The 6,339-nt window shown below is 36.9% G+C and overlaps 1 pseudogene; it reads left to right on the forward strand.

Moving 5' to 3' along the window:
* The first annotated feature begins 347 nt into the window (after positions 1 to 347).
* On the forward strand, positions 348 to 441 carry LOC119472692 (annotated as a pseudogene).
* Positions 442 to 6,339: the final 5,898 nt, after the last annotated feature.

Below are 6,339 nucleotides of genomic sequence, written 5' to 3' on the forward strand. Positions count from 1 at the left end.
AGCTGGTGGTGAGGGGAATGAATCAGGAGCCCTTTGGCCACAATAAGTTTATAAATGTATTAGGTATTCAAGCAAATATTTAATTCACTTATCATAGACCCTATTTTACTGATGTTACGGTACTTATCACTAACTAAAATTATCTTGTGAAGTTCTTTATTTATTGTATTTGCTAATAAAATTCATTCATTCATTTATTCATTCATTCATTCCTGCTATGCCTATCAAAAGCATTAGCCCAAATAAGAACTGTGATCTTTTCTTATTTCACTTGAAAGCATTCATTTTCAGGTGCCTGGTACTACTGGTTAAGAAGTACCCATGTGCAATTTTTTAAGTCTATTTTAATTCTTTTTTAATACCGAAGTGTGATGATTGGGTTTCTACACTCAAACCTGAGTGTGAAGCTTTTTACAACATCAGCATATTACCAGTCTGACATTTAAAAATAAAGGCCAATTTCAACTGTCCTATTAATTTCACAAGATTCCAAATCTCCTTCCTTAAACCTTTTTACATCAATACATTACCTGTCTGATGTTTAAAAATAAATTTCAATTTCAACTGTCCTATTAATTTTACAAGTCTTCAAATTATGCTTCTAAAAAACTGAAAAATTCAACTACTGGCCTGCTTATTATCATGAGATTTCTATTTGATATAATATCAACTTATCAATTTACATGAATGTTGTTGATTTTGAGATTGTATGGCCTGTCACTATAATAGTACACTTTTTGATAAGGAAAGGGTCAATATGAAAAGTATTTACTTTTAATGATTAAATTGGGATCTCTAATATCTTACTTTTGGGATACTTAGCAAATAGTCACTTACATAATATACTATCTAAATGCACCAATTTAAACATTTTTAATTCCTTTATTTTCTTTTTTAGAATTTCAAAGCTTTCAGACACTGCTACCAAAAAAATCACAATAGATTTTTTACCTGGTTGTTACACATTATAAATGAACTCATAGTAAATCATTAATCAGTGGGATGTACATTTTATAAGGACAGAGATATTTATCCAGTTTGTTCATTGTACCCCCCAGCACCTACTCCCGCCATATTATCAGCTTAAAATAATATGTGTCAAATACCTGCAAGCTCCTGTTTTATCTTATGGAGATCAGCATATTACTTCCACAGTTAGAGCATACTGCTGATATGTGTAATCTCATCTTGCTATTGCTTGATGCCATGAAAATATTAAGCATGATCTGAACAGCAATTCTAAATCACAAGTTCTTGACTTTCAAGTTACACAGTGATGTGTGGCAAATGGGTGGCAAGAGATCAACATAGATTTTTGCATAAGGTGTGATCAAAATAGATTCTCTTACGTTGTGCTGAGGAGGCAAGACTCAATATGGAGTCTGGATACACAGACTACTCTAGGACTAGGGAGAAAACCACCGATAGAAGACCGTCTGTCTGTGCGCGAGAGTATCAAATTTTATACTGATGCCAAGGCAAATGTTAAATAGCACTACAGGGCTGATAACTAACATTGCCATAATAAAGTAGTTAGAAGCAACCATTGTGAATCATAAAAAAGCAGCTCAGCTTTTGGTGTGCTGCAAGTAATTTATACTAAGGAAAATTAAAATAGTCAAGTTCATGAACAATCATTCATGAATCATCAAGATTATTCCTAAGACATTACTCTTGCCCTCAAATTTCTAAGAAAAAAGCAGCAGACATACAACTAGTCTGCTGGGAACTACATATAACACAGTGAACACGAGTGGGAATGTGTGTCCTATGAATGCCACCTATCATGTCAAAGTAGGCTGACCCTGCAGATCTGAAGCAAGCAGCTCTCTACCACCTAATAAATCCTAAATACGAATCCCTGTTCCATCTTCAACCAAGTAACCTCTGGCATTTTTAACCTGTTTCTTAATATGAAAATAAGAATAATCACTGTCTAGATTTGTAAATAATAAAATTTATAAAGAAAAAGAAAAGTAAACATATACTTCTGATCCTTTGATCAGCATGGTCTGCCTACCTGGCTGGCTGGACTGAGAAGGAGCAGGTTCAGAACCCACTGGGAAAGCTCCAATACAAGGTAAGATGACAAGTAAACAGGCCATTATTTAACAAATAAAAGAGTCTTTTATAAAATATGCATTATAGCACTTCACACCCACCAAGATGCTTATAATCAAAAAGATAGTAAAGGTTGACAAGAATGTAAAGAAACTGGAACCCTCACACATTGCTGGTGAGAATGTAAAATGATACAGTCACTTTGGAAGACAGCTCCTCAAAATGTTAGGTATAGTTATCATATGAGCCAGCAATTCCACTCCTGGTATACACACAGAAGAAGTAAAAACAAATCTACACAAAAGCTTCTACACAAATGTTCACAGCAGCATTATTCATAATTGCAAAAACACGAAAACAACCCAAATGTCCATCAACAACAGACAGACAAATAAAATGTGGTATATCCATATAATGGAATAATATTTGGCAATTAATAAAAAATGCATGATGATATGCAAAGACAGATAAACCTTGAAAACATGCTAATGAGATAAGTCAGACACAAAAGACCACCAGTCATCTGATTGCACTTACATAAAATGCCTAGACTAGGCAAATCTATAGAGACAGAAAGTAGATGAGTGGTTGCTTAAGGCTGAGAGATTTGGGAAAAACAGGGAGTGACTGTGAATGGGTACAAGGTTTATTTTTGTGATGAAAATGTTACAGATTAGACAGTGGTGATAGCTGTACAACTGTGAATATTTTCAAACAATTGAACTGTATACTTTCAATGAGTGAGTCTTATGGTATGTGAACTATATCTTGATAAAGCTATTAAAATATATTGTGCATTATCTTTAAATAATTATAGCTTTCAACCATCAAATGACATGTCTTATCAAGATGAAGTATGGACATGTTGTCACCCCAACAGCTATATTCCATATAGTTCACAAAGTCCTCTCACAGCCCCCAGTCCCCATGACCAAGAATATTCCCCAGGGCATTTCTGTCAGAGCTCCCAGAGAAGATGCTTTCTCTTCCTAAGATCACAGGTGGAGCTGGTTTCACTGGAGCTGCTTCTGTGACAAAAGAGAATGGGGCAACATCCTAAGAAAAGCAGAATAAGAGAGAGAGTGTGGCAGTGGGATAAAGAAGGAGGGGGAAAGAGGAAGGTGAGAAAGGAGGAGACACAGAGAGGAAGAGCACAGCAATTATTGTTGGAGCATTTGCGTCCAGCCATGCTGGCTAGTTTAAAGTGGGTTTCTGTAATTTGCTTTTAGGAGAGTCTTAATATGTTACTTCACTACAAACTCTTTCCCTGCTTAACTGATAAAGTTTCTAAGGATATATACACAAGTAAAATTAAATGCTGGGCCTTTTTTGTTTAGTGAAAAGACATATGAAACATTGGAAAGAGCACACATAGCTCAGTGGTTAAATGAAGTCAGACAGACTTAGATTCAAATGTGAGTCCCAGGCTTACCTAAGTGACCTTGGGTACACACAATTTAACTTCCCCAAACCTTAGTTGCCACTTCTGTAAAATGGGAGCCCTAGATTTGGTTTTCTTACAGACAGGCCACTGTCCACATTAAATGAAATAACTCATGGCAGGGTCTCAACACAGTACCTGGCATATGAAAACACAACAATATGACCCACCATTATTAGTGGTAAACTCATGATTTATCACAGATATATTTAGAGCATAAAAAAGTTTTGTTTTAAAGCAAAGATAGTATGAATAAGACTAGTAGATAAGAGCCAGAGAAAACTGTACCATGCTTCACAAAAAAAAACACTTCTTATTCATTTGGAGAGCATTATTTTTAAGACATGTTAGAAACTAAACCTAGTAATGGTAAACACGACAGCCAGAACCAAAAATGCTAATTTATAAAAATCAATTCTGGTTCTTAGCTAACCTTGTCCAGTACATACTTTAGAGTTATTTCTTCTTAGCCTTCAGTCTGCAATCACTTTTGGAAACCACTCCCCACTTGCAAATAGACAGCTTTATATAACTATTTAGATTGCTAAGCTTTCTGTCCTTCTACAACACTGCATATTATTGCATCCACATGAGAGAATTCCCTCCACTCATCTACTGCCCATAGATATCACTAAGTTGGCTCAGACACAAGTCCTCTCCAAAAGTGACCTTGTGATCACCTAGTTCTGAGTTTATTCATTCATTCAACAAAGACTTAATGAGAGCCTACTATGTGCAAGGTACTGTACTAGGTACCAGAGATGCGGAGAATAAAAGAGATACCTCTTCTCTGTGTTCTCATGAGGACCTTTTGCCTCCTCATCACAACACTGACCACACTGATTACTGATTTCCTAATTACTTCTCTGCAGCCCCTACAGAGACTCTAAGCAACCTGAGGTCAGGAACAATAGCAAAACTGATTCACACTGTATCACATTATTTTGAATAATATGTCATGAAAAAAATTGAAATAGAATGAGGTATCAGCACAATATAGCCACAGTATAGCTATTTGGATGGTCAGAGACTCATGCAGAGCAAACTCTGAAGTGTGTAGAGACACAGACTTTACAGGTCACTGAGTCTCCCATCAGTGCTGAATATAGCCTGCCCCTGAGATCTTGGCTACATCTAGCGCTTGATCCAAAGTATATGAAACAGATATAAAATTACATGATACAAATATAAAATATATATTTATTTTATAAATATATGTATTAGGTTACCTTTTCATTGAAAATATGTCTATACAAGTAAAGAAGAACAAAACTGCACATAGATTAGCTAAAATGGAATTTCTTAGATGAAATGCACCAATTCCAGAAAAAACACAAACTACAACCACTCACCCAATATGAATTTAAATAGCCCTATAACTGTTAAGAAAACTGGCTTTGTAATTTAAAATGCCATAAACATCTCTAAGCCAGTGAGGTGCGGTGGTTCACACCGGTAATTCCAGTACTTTGGGAGGCCGAGGCGAGTGGATCACCTGAGGTCAGGAATTCAAGACCACTCTGGCAAACATGGTGAAAGCCTTCTCTACTCAAAATACAAAATATTAGCTGGGCGTGGTAGTGGGTGCCTGTAATCCCAGCTACTCAGGAGGCTGAGTCAGGAGAATCCTTGAACCCAGGAGGTGAAGGCTGCAATGAGCCAAGGTTGTGCCATTGCACTCCAGCCTGGGCAACAAGAGCAAAACTCCATCACCCACTCACCCACCAAAAAAAAAAAAAAAAAAAAACTTGGTCCAGATGGTTTTACTGAAGAATTCTATCAAATTTTTTAGAAAGAATTAACACTGGTTTTATACAATCTCTCCCAGAAAATAGAAGAGGAAGGAATACATCTCAATTCAATAAAGGGAGTGGTCTAGACGTAAGGAGACGAAGGAGAGTTTGGAACCAAATGCAACCTGTAATTCCAAACTAGATCCTGTTGTTAAACAGAATTTGATGAGATAACCAGTAAACCTTGAATCAAGTTGAAGATGTGATGATAGAAATGTATTAGTTTTCTAATTTTGATGGTCATTTTGATATTACACAGAAGAATGTCCTTAGGAAATGCCACTAAAATATTTGGAAGCAATGGGTCATCAAGTCAGCAACTTATTATCAAATGATTCAGGGAAAAGCAAATGTTATCTGAATTGTACTGATAACCTCCCTGTAAATTTAATCTTGTTTTAAAACAAAGAAAAAATAATTCTTAAAAATATAGGACGCTATCTTTATGATCTCAGGATACAGAAGAATTTCCTAAACTAGGTATAAAACACTGCAAATATGAATGTTATAAATTCTGTCACATGGAGATTCAGAACGTTATAAACGGAACATTATTCAGCTTCTCAACAGAAAAGAAATTCTGGTTTTTATGAGCCATATAACATATACCATATGTGACAACATGGATGAACCCTTAAGACATGCTAACTCAGATATGCCACTCACAAAAAGACAAACGCTGTAAGTTTCCACTTATATGAAGTATCTAGAATAGTCAAATTTATAGAAACAAAAGGCCAGCTGCTGGGCCTGGAGGAAATAGAGAGCTGATTAATTAATATACAGTTTCAGTTCTGTAAGATGAAAAAGTGGGGATGGCCGTTTAGGAACAGCTCAGGATTGCAGCTCCCAGTGAAAGCGCAGAGGGTGAGTGGACGCCGTGTTTTTATTGCCCACAGACTAGGAAATTCCCGGGCAGAGGTGCTCCACGGTCACCAGCGCGGCTGTTTCGGCCAGCGCGGCTGTGCCGGCCAGCGCAGGCCAGCGCCGCTGCTTTGCCCCGCGCGGCTGCTTTGTCGGCGCCCCGGAGCCGCGGTTCTCCGT

The sequence above is a fragment of the Cebus imitator genome, unplaced genomic scaffold (genome assembly GCF_001604975.1).
Source record: "Cebus imitator isolate Cc_AM_T3 unplaced genomic scaffold, Cebus_imitator-1.0 Scaffold112, whole genome shotgun sequence".
Lineage (NCBI taxonomy): Eukaryota > Metazoa > Chordata > Mammalia > Primates > Cebidae > Cebus > Cebus imitator.